We start from the raw sequence: 17,504 nt of genomic DNA, 5'->3' as shown, positions 1-17,504 counted from the left end.
GCTCAGGAAAATATAAGAGTATAACTATAACATAGTTAAAATAATGTCTTTCACACAGATAATTCTATGATAAATAGATAAAACTAAACCCTATAGAATAAGGCTTCTTGGAAGTGACTTCTTGGCTTATTTGAGGAGGGAGTTTGACACAGTCATAAGGAGCCCAGATTCTGGCATCAGATGGACCAAGACTACATTTACTTCCTACCTATCACTGGGCAGGGCTCCTAGCCTCTATAAGTCCTGATTCTTTCATCTGTAAAATATAATCAAGTTGGCATACCTCAAAGGGTTGTTGTGAAGGTTAAAGGAGATAATGCATGTAAAGTGTTTAGCATAGTTCTTGACCCACAGTAAGCACCTAATGTATATGAGCTTTCATTCCTATTATGAATCCTCTAAATGGTTTGCATATTGAAAGAAACAGAAAAAGAAGACATGGTAAATGGATGGTATATGAATGAGATGCTCGAAATGTGTTAGGGAGCATGGCCTAGAGATCCACTCGATTACACCAAGGGCAGCAGAGTGAGAACAACTCTATAAATCCCACATGCAGAGCCCTCACTGGAAAGGAGAAGGGCATATGGAAGCTGACAGGTGGTTAGTAATTACATAGTCAATTCATGTTTACAGAGGAGAGAGAATTTCAACGAGGATAATTAAAACAATAATCCACCTCTGGCTTTCCTTCCTGCCTAAACGGCACCTAAAAGACCTTGAGAGAGAAGAGACAGTTCAAGTGGATACTTGTTTCCACTTCTGTATGCCTACTTGTCCTTATCCCTTATCAACAGGTATAGCCTCAGGTTAGAAGTCACATGATAAAAGCCACAGGATGGAAGGGGACCCAGAACTTGGGATTTTCAAGTTTTTAAGCCACAAGACCTTTTCTTAAAAGTTTGAGAAAAGTAGTTAAAATGTGCAGCTACTCAAACCCCAGCAGCGATGGGGTTCCACAGCCTAGGCAGCTCACATCAACACCTGCTGCCCTAGCCCCACATCCCTGCTGTGGCTCCTGCAGCACAGTCTAAAAACCACTCGTCACATCCTCCTGCTTATTTAGAGAGGCGGAAACTAAAGTCAGAAAAGCAAGGGGACTTCCACAAAATGACATGGCTGGAGGGATGAAGCTGTGACTGGCATCCAACCAGTTTTCTACTGGCCAGTCAGGTTCTCTTCACCATTGAACACCATCTTCCCGACGTACATACTAAACAGAGAAAGAAAATAAGCCATGTTTGAAAAGAATGTGTCTCCTCACAGGAAGAAACAACCATGGAAGGCTGGTTAGCAATGAAGTCTGGCACCAACAGCTTGGGCTCCACTAATCTGCATTTGAACAAAATATCACCTCCATCTATGGCTGACAAGAGTTACCACGACAGTTTTTTGAACATTAAAACAAATTAAGTCAAAAAAATAATAGACTTCACAGTGAATGCCTAACAGATTCACATTTACAACTATATTGCATATGCATGCTCACAAGTACACTTTGGAGGAAGTTTAAGCCACATTAATGAGATGGGGGGGAATGAAAAAAGGGAGTGAATAGCCAACAAAATTAACTACAGTGACTAATGGATGAATTATAGTCTTATGATGCCAGGCATGATTTAGTGTTCTCCTCACAGAACTCCAACTTAGATCATCTGGTTGTGCTTTAAAGCATCTATATTTTAAAACCAAAGGTCAAGCCAAGCACTTTCTTCTTAGGCTTGTATGTTGTAGAGTTCAAAGTTCATATCAACACGTGTAAATCATTTTCTAAAGAAGCATAACTTTCCTCTATCTGAGCGAGCAGTGATGCAGACAGAGCCCTCAAATTTCGGCTTCACGTGGCCTTCACGGATTCAGATTCACATTGGGCCTGAGTCTACATCCATACAACCCGAAGGCTGGGAAAAATCCTGTGACCCTGACACCTGTGCAATCCCACTATTCTGTGTTGCATTTTCATCTTTTCCTTTTATAAAAAAAAAGGATTTATAGCTTCCAGAGATAAACTGCCCAGTAGCTTGCATAAATTATTTCCTGGCCTCACCTGCATCACATCCCTTAAGTGTGTCTCACCTCCTCCAGCTTGGAAACCATTCCAACATATGGTTGGATGTGCCCTTGCTGGCAGTACTGAAGCACCGAAGATAGGCTCTTAGAGAAGACGGGAAAGTTCATTTCTTTGTATCAATCACAGTACAGGCCCATGGCAAAGACATTCTTCAGGAGCAGAAGCTTGGCTGGTACAGAAGCAATGTTTCCTCCAGCAAATCCCACCACCACAATCCTGCCCTCCCAGGCCAGGCTGAGGACAAAGAGAAGAAGAAAAAGAAATTATAAAAAAGCAGCATACATTTCACACCCATTAAGAAGGCTAGTCTCATAAAATAACAAGTGACAAATGGCGAGGATGTGAAGAAATGTAAGCCCCTGTGCACTGTTGGTGGGATTATAAAATAGTGCAACTACTACAGAAAACAGTATGAAGGTTCCTCAAAAACTTAAAAATAGGTTCAGCAATTCCACTTCTGATATATATCGAAAAGAATTAAAAGCATGGTCTCAAAGAGATGTTTGCACAGCCATATTCACAGCAGCACTATTCACAGCAGCCAAGAGGTAGAAGCAACCCAAGTGTCCATCAACAGACAAATGAGAAACAAAATGTGGTATATACATACAATGAAATACTATTCTGCCCTAAAAAGGAAGGAAATCCTGTCACATGCAATAACATAGATGATCCTTGAGAACATTATGCTAAGTGAAATAAGCCAAACACAAAAAGACAAATTACTGTATGATTCCACTTATATGAGGTATCTAAAGCAGTCAACTCATAGAAACAGAAACTGAATGGTGGTTACCAAGGGCTAGGGAAAGGGAGGAAAGGACAGTTGTTGTTTAATGGCTATAGAGTTTCAGGTTTACAAGATGAAAAAGCTCTTGAGATCTGTCACACAACAATGTGAATATAATTAACACTACAGAACTGTACACTTGAAAATGGTTAAGATGATAAATTTTATGTTATCTGTTTTTTACCACAATACAAAAAAAGGAGAATGAAAAAAAGAGCAATGTACATTAATTCACAGAGACAGAAAGTAGGACAGAGGTTACCAGAGGTTGGGGAAGGGAAAAGAAGTAGCTAATGTTTAACAAGTATAGAGTTTTGTTGGGGATGATTATGCAACATTATGACTGTATTTAATGCCAGTGAATTGCATACTTACAAATCATTAAAATGATAAATATTAGGTTATAGTATATTTTACCAACATTTTAAAAACCAACATGTATTATATCCACAGCTGGGCACTCCTCTTGACCTTGCAAAGTGGCAGGAGTGAACCATCATTTATTACTTTGGGCTTCTCAGTAAAAAAAAAAAAAAAATGCCATATATGCCATTTTATATGCCATATGTTATATATGCCATAAGCAAGGTATTAGGGAACCAAAGGAACTAGATAATTTTATAAGGGGGCCCACTTTAGAATCAAGGCTGTTGAGCCAGGTGCCGTGGCTTAAACTTATAATCCAAGCACCTTCGGAGGCCAAGGCAAGAGGATCACTTGAGCCCAGGAGGTCAAGACCAGCCTCGGCAACATAGTGAGACCTTGTCTCTACAAAATATAAAAATATTAGCCAGGCATTGTGGCACATGCCTGTAGTCCCAGTGATACGGTTTGGCTGTGTCCCCATCCAAATCTCATCTTGAATTGTAGTTCCCATAATCCCCACATGTCGTGGAAGGGACCCAGTGGGAGGTAATTTACTCATGGAGACAGTTACCCTCATGCTGTTCTCACGATAGTGAGTAGGTTCTCCAAAGATCTGATGGTTTTATAAGGGGCTTTTCCCCAGCACTTCTCCTTGCTGCTGCCACGTGAAGAAGGACATGTTTGCTTCCCCTTCCACCATGATTGTGCGTTTCCTAAGGCCTCCCCAGCCATGCTGAACTGTGAGTCAATTAAACCTTTTTCCTTTATAAATTACCCAGTCTCAGGTATGTCTTTATTAGCAGTGTAAGAACAGACTAATACACCCAGCTACTCAGGAGGCTGAGGCAGGAGGACTGCTTGAGCCCAGGATGTCAAGGCTACAGTGAGCCATGCAGCCATGATTGCACCACTGTGCTCCAGCCTGTGCAACAGAGTGAGACCCTGTCTCAGGAAAAAAAAAAAAAAGAGAGAGAGAATCAAGACTATCTATTTAACTACCTCAACCACTTTGTGGAAGAAAATTGGACATATAAACAAATGTCATTCCATTTGTTTCCAAATGTCTGAGTTGTACTGAGACAACTCAGTTTGAAGATGATGAACTTAGGAAGCAGGAATAAGAAGACATACACTTTAATGAGGGAAGGACCATTTGCTTCATACAAAGACTTACTTTAGGATTCCTTTAACACGTGCCTCTTTAGAGAATTTTAAATAATCTACAAAAATTCATAAGTATTCTGCAGCCCAGTATGAAAAGTCCCCTACAGTACTATTGCTAAGCAATGAGTTACAGAAACAACTTTTGCAAACACCTTGTATATAAAATATGTGTATATTTGCTTGGCTTTTGTTTTTTGCTTTTCTTCTTTAGAAGGGCAATGAGAAGCTATTGCTAAAACGCAATTATCCAGAAGGCAAAGAGAAAGGTAAGAGATGAGCAAGTTTTACCAGCTCTCTATCCTGGCTTTCCACTTGGACTACACACTCCTTCCTTTGCTTCTTCTCTAAGCACAGCACCAGGCATGGTGCAGAGGTGAGCAAACATATAGACTGCCTACCACCCAGCTCAGGGGCTACAGAACCAACTGGATCTCTTTTGTGGGTAGGCTACTGTCTCTGCTTCTGCGACTTCTACCTGAAACTGAGATCAAGAGATAAACTACAAAATTATGCTTGCCAGGATGACATAAGAAATGAAACCAACGCTATCAGAGTACTCCAGAATCCTTGGTTGAAAATGGAATGAGAATTGGTGTGATACAACACTCCTACTAAATCTCCAGTGATATTTTTTAAATAAAACAAGTCAAGGAATTACCTACGCTGCTGGCTGCTTCAGAAAGCAGTAAGATCAGAAGAGCCTGTACCTTGGTCCACAGTGACCTGGGAAAAAGGGAACTGCCACCCCAGTAATTCTAACAGCTGAACAATGCCCTCTGCAAGAATTCCCCACAGACATGGATATAAAGTTGTTAGTGGGAACTGGCATAGCTGTATTTAACACATGAATAATTTCTAAAGCATTTGGCATTGCCAACTAGAGAGTCTGCAGTCATTTTTTTGGATATTTTCCAGTTGGGTATTTTGTTTTTGCTATATATAAGCATTTCCTGATTTTCTCTGCTTCTATTCCTTTTCACCCACCCACTCGCTGTTCTCGTTGATGCTGATGCCTACAGGAGAAGTGAACAGCGAAGATGAGAGAGAAGCAAGGCCAGAAGGAAGGCAGAGATCAGGAAAGGTTTCAGCTCTAGTCCACTCTAGACAGACCATCACGTACCTGAGGACAGCCTTCGGGCAGATGTCTCCTCCCACCACGTCGATGGCCACATTCACCCCGCCCTAGTCCACCAGCTTCCTCGCTGCCTCCTTCAGCCTGCTCTAACTGTAGTTCACGCTGGACTGCGCACCCCTCTGCACCGCCACCTTGCACTTCTCGTCACTTCCGGCAGCAGCTATATTACCTGCATCAAGAACACAAGATATCTGATTATCCAGAACATGTCTCAAGAAAGGGGTACCCCACCTACCCCATCTCCAGCCAAAGGGTGCTATTCAAGGAAATCATTGTGACCTTGCTGCCCTGGCATTGGTCTTGAGCCCACACATCAGGCCCAACACACAGACAATCTCACTGGCCCCTCCATGCCCTACTAGCCATGAGGTCCACATTTCTAGTAATCCTGGAACCCTAACAGGGATAGCTAGAAGGTGGTTCAAGAGGCACTCAGAAAGTCTTCTCAAATGCAAATGAAAACCACCATTTATTGAGCATCTACTATGAATCAAGCAGTAAGGACACAAGATGGATCCTTTAGAGCCAAGAAAGCAAGATACATCAGAGTGATGGGGAAAATAAAGAGGGGCCCAGAAATGTAAACAAGAGGTACCCTACCTAAATCTAGAGGATCAGGAAAGACTTCCTAGAGGGTAAAACATGATTCAATAGAAAGATCTTGAGGTTAGAGAGACCTTAGTCCAAATCCTGGCTTTGCCACTCACTAGCTGTGTTAACCTAGGCGAAATACTTAGTAAGAATTAATACATTTTGTTACTATTTGCCAGTTAACATTCTAAACGTTTTACATATATGAATAACTCATTTAATTATAATAGCCCAATGAAATATACAGTATTATTATCCTTGTTTTATAGATGAAGAAACTGAGGCAGAAGAAGTTAAGTAACTTGTTGCCCAAGGAAGGTCGCACAGCAAATGGGAGACAGAGCTGGGGCGCAAACCCAAGTAATTCATCTCCAGAGTCCATGCATTTAATCTCCATACTACCTGCCAGCTTCTCAAGGTTTCAGTTACCTCATCAGTAAAGTAAGACATTTAAAAAATTATCGGAGGCCGGGCACGGTGGCTCATGCCTATAATCCCAGCACTTTGGGAGGCCCAGGTGGGCAGATCACAAGGTCGGGAGTTCAAGACGAGCCTAGACAATATGGTGAATCCTCCATCTCTACTAAAAATACAAAAATTAGCTGGGCGTGGTGGCACGCGCCTGTAGTCCCAGCTACTCAGTTACTCGGGAGGCTGAGGCAAGAGAATCGCTTGAACCTGGGAAGTAGAGGCTGCAGTGAGCCGAGATGTGCCACTGCACTCCAGCCTGGGTGACAGAGCGAGACTCTATCTCAAAAAAAAAAAAAAAAAAAAACAGGGGTTGGGCGCGGTGGCTCACGCCTGTAATCCCAGTACTTTGAGAGGCCAAGGTGGGCAGATCACAAGGTCAGGAGTTCGAGACCAGCCTGGCCAATATCGTGAAACCCCGTCTCTACTGAAAATACAAAAATTAGCTGGGTGTGGTGGCATGCACCTGTAGTCCCAGCTACTCGGGAGGCTGAGGCAGAAAAATTGCTTGAACCTGGGAGGTAGAGGTTGCAGTGAGCCAAGATCGTGCCACTGCACTCCAGCCTGGGTGACAGAGCAAGACTCTGTTTAAAAAAAAAAAAAAATCTCCAGTCTAAAGAGAAAGGAAAAAGAATTAAATGGGACACTGTATATAAAGCACTTGGAAAACAAAATGTTAGATAAACTGAAGCCACTGTAACACCATGCAATCATTTATTCTATTTGAGCCTGAGAAGAACATTATTGAGGAGATATAATTACTCCCAGTTTATAGACAGAGACATAGACTCAGAGGGCTAAAGCAATCAACCAAGGTCGTTCAGGTAGCAGGTGTTAGAACAACTACTCAAGCCCACTGCTGCGTTACTCCAAAGCCCATGCTTTTCCACTCCATCACCCTAGCAGAAAGCCATACCTAAAGCCTGAAACAGACGGCATAGATGGTGGTGAGCAATACTATGGGGAAGTTTGGGGTTTGGAAGTCTCCAGAAAAGCTGCAAACACTCAAGCATTGCCTAGACATGCCTCACCACGGGGCAGCACCCACCAGCCCAAGCCCTTTAGTCTCAAAGTGAATTTGCAATGAAATACTCCAAGAACACTGGTGCCCTTAAAAGATTCCAAACTTACTCATAACTATTTGAAACTGAATGCTTCCCTCAAATATTCCCTGGTGGAACCCTGAAATAGTTGCAGTTCCCTGAGGGCTATTAGCACACAGTGCCACAGTGGGTATACACTGCTCTAGGGTCAGGCACCTGAATTGAATCCCAAGATTCTCCCTAGATCTGCATGAGACCTGCAGTGAACCATTTTCTCTCTTGGTGCCTCGCTTTCTTGATCTGTGAAATAGGGATAATAAACACGTACACTACCCATCTCTCAGGGGCTTTGTGAGGATCAAGGGTAAGATAATTGCTGTGGAGGCACTTTGGAAGCAATATGAAATGCCGTGGATTCAGGGTGTAATCAACATGACCTGTTCCACATAGGTGGCATGGTAACATTTCTATTTTTGCTTGCTTTTGTTTAAAACCATTATTGCTGTTCAAGAAAAAACAGATTAGGTTAATTTTAATATATTAAAGTGAGCTTTTCTCTCTACTATTTATAACAATTTAGAACTATTTAAAACAATTTGTACAATTTTATCTTTCTCAAAATGTTAAATAACCAATAGCTCTAGACAATAAAACCAATTACAGTCTCTCCCCCAAACAGGAGCTAAAAGCCAATCCTTTTAACATGAAATGTGTTCCTATTACTTGAGGAGCCTCCTGGTATCTCTGATTACTTTCAGAACTCACAAGTCCTTCCCAAATGGAACTTAATATGAGAAAGGAGAGATGTCCCCTAAAGGAATTCCAGACCAATCCAATTATCTCCAGACCTATATACCTAGCTGCCCTCTGGCTATCCGATTGCATGCTCCACAGGAACCTCACATTCAACACACAGAAAACCCAACTCACTATTCCTGCTTGTGTTCTCAATCTCAGTAAGATGGCAACTCCTCGAGTTAACTTAGTTTGCTCCTTCCCACTCAATGTCTAATAATAACAGGATTCTTTTTAAAGAGATTCTTACTGACATGCCCCGCCCTCTAATAGGCACTGCACGTGTAATCTCAGTATTCCCACAACAACTCCATGGAGAAAGCATTCTTTTACAAGTGAGAAAACTGACGATATTAAGCTGGAGGCAGAGCTGGAATCTGAACCTACGTCAGGCTAACTTTAAAGTCCTTGTTCTTTTGACTAGAGCAGGATGCTCTCCAGGTTCCAAATTCTCTCTTTTTTTCCACTTCAGTATCTCTCAATGCATTGCTTCCACTGCCTTGGTTCAGGTAGCCTATCCTAATCCTGGCTTGGATTGCTCCAAGAGCCTGTCCTGTTGCTTCCAGACTACCCTTGACCTTTCCCCTATCCCTTATTCCCATGGCTACCAGAGTGAACTTTTCCAAATGCAAAAATATCATGTCACTTCCCTACTTTAAATCCTCAACTGCTCTCAATAGCTTCCAATAAATGTTCAAATTCTTCAGCCCCACACAAGGCCCCTCGTGATCTTATCTCTGCCTTCCTCTCTAGAGTCACCTTCCACCATTTCCCCCCAAGGTCCTTGGCTCCAAAGATGCTATTTGCAATTCTCTGAATGCACCATGCTAGTTCCTAGTTCTCTATCTTCTAATAAGTCTTCCCACCACTAAAATGGCCTTCACTTCCCTTCTTCCTCTATTCAACAGCTACCAATTATTTAAAAGTCAGCTTAAATGTCCACCTTCTCTAAGAAATCCCCCTTTTCCAACACTCACAACCTCAGAAAGATACTTCTGAAGAGACCTAAGTCTTTTTTCATTATTTTATTCATTCATTCATTCATTTAAGAAATAGTTCTTGAGGGCCTACTATGTTCTAGGTACCATGCTAGGTGCAGGACTATAGGGATGAACCACAGAGACACTGTCACTGCCTTTATGGGGATTACAGTCCAGTAAGAGGGAGCCAATAACCCGATAATGACACAAATAACCACACCCTGAGCTATGTATTATGAAAGAGAAGTAGAGGGTGCTGCGAAATCACATACACAGAGGAGGGAGAGGGGACTCACCTAGACTGAGGGACAGAGAATACTTCTCTGAAAAAGTGACATTTGAGTTTAAATCTGAACGACAGCTCTGAGCATTACAGGTAGAGAAAACAGCATGTGCAGAAGGCATGAAGTGGGTCAGTCCTTGCCAGGGTCTAGTAGCTGGAAGGATGAGTGATTTGCTTCTAGGCCCCCTCCCTAGTCTGTAAGCGAATAGATGGCAAGACCCTGCTCTGGGTTACTTTATATCCCCAATGCCTTGCACGTGGTTTTTAATCAATGAATGAATATACTGTTTGAATAAATATGTGCTTGAAAACTGGAGTTAGGATTTTTTTAAATGGTGACTTTAACATACAAATACCTTGGCCTGAAGAACGTTTGTTGTCACATCACCGCAAGGCCTGTGGCTCCAGCTGCTGCCATCACTAAAACAATTTCAATTTCTCTGTGCCAACGAAAGATGAATGCTACTTCAGAAACCTTCAAAAGTCAACCAGTAATATGATTTCACAAATAGTTTAGGAACAGAACATTTTAAAGCAAGAATGTTAGAGGTTGTTTCATTCAAACCTTCGTGTACATCTGTTCTCTACCCTGTAAGCTTACGGATGTGACTTCTAGATTAGCGTTAATTTGGTTCAGTTTTGAAGACTTGCTAGGAAAAAGATTCCTAAATCTCTCTAGGTAGCCTCTCCCTCATATCAGTGGCAACCTTTCCTTTGAGCTACCACTCCAATTTATTCTTCAGAAATTCTATCTTAAAATCCTTCTCATATTAGATACTGCCCAATGTTACAAGGTGATGAGCATGTTAGAAGATGAGTTGAGCCACAGCTCAACTAAACCCACCTCTCTGAAGCAATTCTGGGTCTCAGCTCTCTAAAAAGATCAAGAAGCAGTATGGATGCTCCAGGTAAAGAGTCAAACTTCAGCACCTTTTCTTCTGAAATGTCCCATCTGGCACACTCAACAAGGCCTCACAGAAACAAATACCATCGGCCTCTAATAAACTCAGAGTGAAATGGGCTTAAATAAACCAACTCTCATACTTTAGTATTTGTTATGAGATCTCCAGAGTGGTCACATTTGAGAGAGGTATTTCTCCAATTCACACTGGCCAAGTTCACAGTCTATCATTTCCTCTCAGACAGAGGGATGTCCTCACAGTCAAAAAACCCCAATCTCAAGTGGCTACCTCCCTTTGGCCTGTCGTCAGCCAAAAGGAAGGGAAAGGAAGGGAAGAGGTGGGGCACGGCCTTGTTGGACACTTCTGAAACCAAGAGATGAGTACCTTCTAGCCTTCTGTCACCTACACAGTCCTTACCCAGGCTGGGAATGGGCCCGATGCTCAAGAGCAAAAATTGCAGTGCCATAAGTTATAGGGAGGACAGCAGCTTCTTGTAGGGAGACCTTTTTTGGAATCTGCCACAGGTCCTATAAAAGAGATAATAGTGACTTACAGATTGAGTGTATGCACCTAGTCATAAAGGCTGCTCAGTAAATATTAGGATTTGATTCAGTGACTGATTGGCAAAGGGAAACACCTGCCCATAACCAAGCCCAGTGGAAGTCAAAACTAAGCAAGCTGTAGCAGATTTCAGGACTTGAATGCATCAGACTTCACAACCCCAAGGCTAGCATCTGGCTCAGGAAGGAGCCAACAGGTAGAGAACTGAACACAGATCACGGTACTGTGATGGGTGAATGGTCTAATATGTCAGTTTTACCTCAATAAAGCTGGGGGGAACAATTATGTACAGTCCACCACCAGGGGGCACCATTCACACCCGGCACAACCATACTAGACTACCCTGGCTGGCTCCATTCCCAGGGCTCTCTGTTTCACAAGCTTTGTGTCCGGGAGTAGCCCATTACATCCAGCTCAATGCCCAAAACCAGTTTTTCTACTAAAACTACCTAGTCCAAATGAACAGCCAGCTCAAGGACTCAGAAAACAAAATGTTGTTCTTCATTAAAACACTCAACGCAAACAAAGCTCTGTGCAAAGTGTCACGTTAATGAAGAGAAGGAGTTAAACATTTGAAAAAATGAAGTGCTTAGCTCAGAAACAAGACATGACCAAACAAACACAAAGAAAAAGAAGGAGAGGGGAAGACAGGAACGAGGGATAGGTGGAAATTAAAGAAAAACAAAGGAGAAAAAACATCTTCAACCATTAATCTTGAGTGGTACAGATACCTTCTGGTCAGTGACGCATTCTTCAACCATACAATTAAAGTTTCTTATCTTTAATTGTATCTCTATCTCCCTAAAGGAAACATACCATTAAAGATATGTGCAAATGCATGACCTTGCATTCCTTTTCCTGAGTTAATCAAAAAAGAAAAAAAATGCACATCTCTGACTCCAAAAGACACAGGTTGGTCTTAATTATCTATTCAGAGTTAATGTTTAGTAAATAAAATAGTAATTCTCTCAATACCACCACCAGATTGTCACGCCAATTTAAGGGAGCACATTGGAGACGATGAGATAGAGTAAGGCAAAGGTTGATTTGAATTAGAAGCCCAGTCTTAACTTCACAAGAGGCTCAAGTTCTCTGTCCTCTCAGTTAAAGACTGAGGTGCCGCCTTTTATTCATAATAAAAAGTTTAATGCAGCCAGGAACTTCCAATGACTTCCTTTCCCCAATTCAGAATTTCTTTCTTACCTTTCTATTTAGGTTTCCCTTTGGTGTCTGCAGGCAAAAGCCAGTAGAAGCAAGACCCTTCGGCTACAAATGAAGTTAGCACGTTTTTCATAGCTCCATGTATATTGATTCCCTAGACTTCAACTAATTTACCTCTTTAACTGTGCTGACATCTGTGCCTGTCTCCAACACTGTCCCAGAAAACTCCATTCCTGAAAACATACTGTTTAAAGATTAGGTTATCTGTAAAACACAACACCATGGAGAAAACACTGATCGACAGACTAGTCCAACAGCTTTTGGAGCTGAGGGAGTTTAGGTGCCCTTCCCCCTCTCCATATGCAGGCAGAGAGATAAGGGTGTTATACCCAAAGCAGATGAAAGTAAACATAAGATTTCACAATCACAACCTGGGAAGCTATAGCAGTTCCAATCTTACCATGACACAAATGAAAATTTCAAGACTGTGCAAAAGCACAGAGAATCACAGGTACACAGATACTTTTGACCCTAATCACTGGGACCTCCTATAGCACCCCAATGACAATGTTCATCCTATTTATCTGTTTTCAAGTCTCTTCTGCTGGACTATAGGGCCCTCCCTCAAGGACATGAACTGTGTTTATTCAGACAGTACTTGGCTCAACTGGATGAACTGATGTCTGCCCTTTCCTCTTTCACCTCTGAAATTTCTGAAGTAATTATAATGTTTCCTACTTGAGCTGCCAGGGGAATAACTCAATTGAGTATGACATCTTCCCCCCAACCAGTATTTCAGCAAATATAAACAGAAGGAAATGGTTCCAACTGTTGAGATACAATCAAATACCCTGAGACCAAAACACGGTAACTATTTGCAATCACTCTGTCTTTAATAATATAGATCTGTATAAAATATACATGTACTATATACATGCTAAGCTATACTTATATCCCTTTAAACACATTTCAACAACAAAAATCAGTCACTTGTCCACATGTTCAGAATCTAGAAGTAGATTGGGAACAAAAATCGGACAGAGGGCTGCTAAGAAATCCACACCCTTTTCTTCTGTCTGATCCTCTGGCATTATGTTTTATTGGGAATGTGTCTGTGAGGCTGAAGTTTTAGCTGCACACAGAAGTCTGTGATCCTTCAGTGAAGAAACAAAATTGGGGCAATATCAAGCAAGGAAAGGGAATGAATGACTAGGACCAACGATAATTCTGGTGAACAGAATTTTGGTGAAAATTCATTTGTTCATTTCTTCATTTTTAGAGTATTTACTGAGCACCTACTAAGAGCCACGTACAATGCTAAGCTGGGGGATATAATATTGAACAAGACAGGCACAGACTTTGCCCTCATGGGGCTCACAATCTAGTGATCCCAATTCACAGTGAGATGGACACATCTAACTGAACCATCACTGATGGCAGGCAGACACCAACAGAGCACTGCCTGAGACCAAGGGCATGATTCGGAAAACTCCCTGTATCTTTTTTTCCTGAAGCAGTCACTTGGTCTCCCCATACTCACCAGGTATGAAGGGAAGATGGGGCCTTTTCTGATATTGACCATGGCAGATCAAAATATCACCAAAGTTAACTCCACAGAAATGGACATCAACTCTGACCTACAAAGGAAATAGAGCTGCAAAGCAGAACAGTACACATCCATGGAGACAATGTTCATTCAATCATACCAAAATAGTTACTGAATGACAACGACATGCCAGGTACTAAAGTAAGAGCCGGCATACACTCAGGAGGCAAAATGGGCAAGGTCTCTGCCTTCATGAAGCTAAAGTATAGTAGAGAAAACAGATATTAACCAGGTAATAATTAAGATACATATATTAAGTTATAACTCCAGTACCAAGTGTTAATGATATAAATATATGGTGCTATGAAAGCACATAATGGAAGGATTTGACCACTTGGGGAAGTCAGAAAAAGCATTCCTAAGTAAGCAACACTTGAACTAACAAGTAAGAGTTAACTATTCAAAGTAGGAGGCAAAAGGCTTGGCACAGACAAAAGCAATGGCATCTACAAAGACCTACAAAGACACTACAGTGGGGACACAAGAGACTTTGAAGCCTTACTGAGGACTGTTTTTTTTTTTTTTTGAGACGGACTCTCACACTGTCGCCCCGGGTGGAGTGCAGTGGCGTGATCTTGGCTCACGGCAACCTCCGCCTCCCAGGTTCAAGCAATTCTTCTGCCTCAGCCTCCCAAGTTTTTGGGATTACAGGCATGTACCACCATGCCCAGCTAATTTTTTTTGTATTTTTAGAAGAGGTGGGGTTTCACCATATTAGCCAGGCTGGTCTCGAACTCCTGACTTCATGATCCACCTGCCTCAGGCTCCCAAAGTGCTGGAATTACAGGCGTGAGCTACGCGTCTGGCCTCCTTTCTGAGGATCTTAATTTTCATGCTATAAACAATAGGAAGTCATTAATGAATTTTAAACAGAAGGGTAAAATGATCAGCTGTTTGGGGAATCTGGACTCCTTTAGTCTAGTCCCAGATCCCCAACCTCTATGTTTTGCGATAGTGCCATAGCTGAGGCAGACCAACAGCAGTGTAGCCAGCAGTGTAGCCAGGCCCTGTAAGCCCGTGGTTCTCAAAATGTGGCCCCAGACCACTAGCATCAGTATCACCTGGCATAGGCCAGGCACAATGGCTCACGCCTATAATCCTAGCACTTCCAGAGGCCAAAGCAGGAGAATCACTTGAGCCCAGGAGTTCAAGACCAGCCTGGGCAACCATCTCTACAAAAATAAAAATTAAAAAATTATCTAGGAATGGCGGCATGTACCTGTGGTCTCAGCTACTTGGGAGCCTGGGGTAAGAGAACCGCTTGAGCCTGGAAGGTCAAGGTTGCAGTGAGCCATGATCATGCCACTGCACTCCAGCCTGGGTGACAGAGTGAGACCCTATCTCAAGAACAAAAAAAAAAAAAGAAAGAAATTCAAATTATCAAGCCCCAACCCAGGCTGACTGAATCAGAAACTCTGAAGATAAAGCCTAGCATTCTTTTTTAACAAACCCCAACTGATTCTGATGCATGCCAGACCAGGGGTTCCCTACCCTGGGGCCAAAGACTGGTAGCCTGTCAGGAATCTGGCTGCACAGCAGGAGGTGAGCAGACAAAGCAAGCATACTGCCCAGCTCTGCCTCCTGTCAGATCAGGGGTGGCATCAGACTCTCATAGAAGTGCAAACCCTATCGTGAAATGCACAGGCAAGGGATCTAGGTTGTGCACTACTTATGAGAATCTAATGCCTGAGGATCTGAGGTGGAACAGTTTCATTCCAAAACCATCCCCTCCAACCCCCATCGATCCATGGAAAAACTGTCTTCCACAGAACTGGTCCCTGGTGCCAAAAAGGTTGCGGACCGCTGTGCTAGACAACCACTGTCATAGACCAACACATCCCAACAGGGGTTGGAATCACTGGAAGAAATGAAAGCTGAGATGCCAAAGGGATGATATTGATTTGTTTGTACAGAGGTGGCCATATTGGTGAGAAGACATTTTTATCTACAAAATTCATTCATTCAACAATTTTTTAAGCTTCTGCCACATGCCAGGAACCATTTGAGACTTCAGGGATTTAGCAGTGAGTAAAACTACATAGTCACAGCTCTCATGGGCTAATTCCTTACAACACAATGTCTAGACAAATAACAAAACAAAGGAGCCTAGCCCTCAGCCTGGACCCATTCCGTGCAGAGCACATCGGTTATTGACAAGTATACACAGGGTACACATGTGTTCTCCAGCCACTCCACCTAGATTGAAGGATGATTTGAGGATGAATGTCATTCAGCATGTGAATCCCAGGAAGTAGTGCTCATCCAAATAATCCGTGTTAGCCATGTTAGTTAACAGGTTCCATGCTGGTAACACTTCAGGGTTACGGCTGCCTTTCTCCCTCTCCCTGGAGGTCTCCAACACTGAGACCCACTGCCTGCTTCACACTGTCTGAGGTTCTCATCTCCACACCAGATGACACTGTGTTACCAGAGTGGTCAACAGGCAGGGCCAAAGTGACTTCCACATTTCAGTGGACCAGCTGCCCACATCCCTAAAAGAATCCAATCCCAAATCTCTGCAATACACCAGAGGCGTATGTTCACATGGAAACACGGGGGTTGCCGGGCTGGTTTCAGGGAGGCAGAGACCGAATAATTCGATTCCGGCACTGAGGTGGAACGAAGCAGAGGATGAGGTCTATGTACCTGTGTTAAACCAATAACTTGCACATACAAAGTCATGTGCAAATCAAAATTCTCTGTTTCTAAGGCAACAACTCTGAGCATTGAGAAAGAGGCCTATAAGCGTGTTTTGGGGGAACAATCTTCCTTTAGCACTTTAGACCTTGGAAAGGACTTCAACCTCCTAGACCAGGACGAAGTTGCCCTCCAGTCGCCCCCTCGCTTGGGAACTGGGAACTTGATTCAAGAAGGAAGCCAGCGGGGAGTGTGTGGTGGCGAGGAGAAAGGGAGAGTAGAAGGGGATAAGCCAGCCCCCTACCTCGTGAGCCCGACGGGGCGGGGGGCCACCTCTTCAATGGTCAGGGTCTTCAACTCTGCGCAAATCGCGGCGCGGTAGTGCCGGCCGCTGCCCTGTCCGGGTCTCCTGCAACACAAAACAAGGGCAGGGTCAGTCGGGCAACCCTGCCGGGAGCACCCCAGGGCTGCCTTGCGGGGCTCAGGGAGGAGTCGGGGTTGCACCTGCAGACCCACGCCCGAGGGAGGCACTGCGTGCAGAGCACGGCCGCCACGGCTGGGCCAAGCGAGGGGCGGAGGGGGAGTGGCCGGAGCGCGGCAGGAAGAGCCAGACAGCGCCGCCCAGCCCCGGGAGAGCGGAAGGGCGGCCCAGGAGGCCTTCTGGCGACGAGCCCCGGCAGCCACTACCCAACCCTGGCGGGGCGGCTCCGGCCCAGTGCGCCCGTCTTCTCCGGCCGCCGAGCCCAAACGAGCGCGCGAGCCCCCTGTTGGGCCTCTCTGTAGGTGGAGCCGACTGGAAGAAAAAAAGAAAAAAGAAAACACCAGGAAACGGAATTAGATTACCCGAGATTAACCTTCGTTGGCATTTTTGTAACAAATTTGGGAGACTTTTTTTTTTTTTATATAGTTTCAACTTTTCTTTTAGATTCGGGGGCTGTGCAGATGTGATCT

The 17,504-nt window shown here is 43.4% G+C and overlaps 1 long non-coding RNA gene across 6 annotated transcripts in view; it reads right to left on the bottom strand.

Moving 5' to 3' along the window:
• The window catches only part of LOC126940756 (uncharacterized), a 30,913-nt gene extending 13,744 nt beyond the window's left edge, over positions 1-17,169 (bottom strand). The window contains exons 1-7 of one of the 6 annotated variants that reach the window (XR_007720896.1): positions 17,058-17,169; positions 16,858-16,962; positions 13,851-13,947; positions 11,006-12,543; positions 10,043-10,126; positions 5,512-5,695; positions 2,077-2,305 (exon numbers count right to left, since the gene is read on the bottom strand). This is a non-coding gene — a long non-coding RNA (uncharacterized LOC126940756). Of the gene's footprint in view, positions 1-2,047; positions 2,306-5,511; positions 5,696-10,042; positions 10,162-11,005; positions 12,544-13,850; positions 16,996-17,057 lie in introns of those variants that run through there. The other 5 variants (XR_007720895.1, XR_007720899.1, XR_007720898.1 and 2 more) reach the window with 5 other exon arrangements.
• Between the last annotated feature and the right edge of the window lie 335 nt (positions 17,170-17,504).

The sequence above is a fragment of the Macaca thibetana genome, chromosome 1 (assembly GCF_024542745.1).
Source record: "Macaca thibetana thibetana isolate TM-01 chromosome 1, ASM2454274v1, whole genome shotgun sequence".
Taxonomy (NCBI): Eukaryota; Metazoa; Chordata; class Mammalia; order Primates; family Cercopithecidae; genus Macaca; species Macaca thibetana.
The sequence above is the reverse complement of the archived record's forward strand: the minus strand, read 5'-3'. Positions and strand labels throughout refer to the sequence as shown.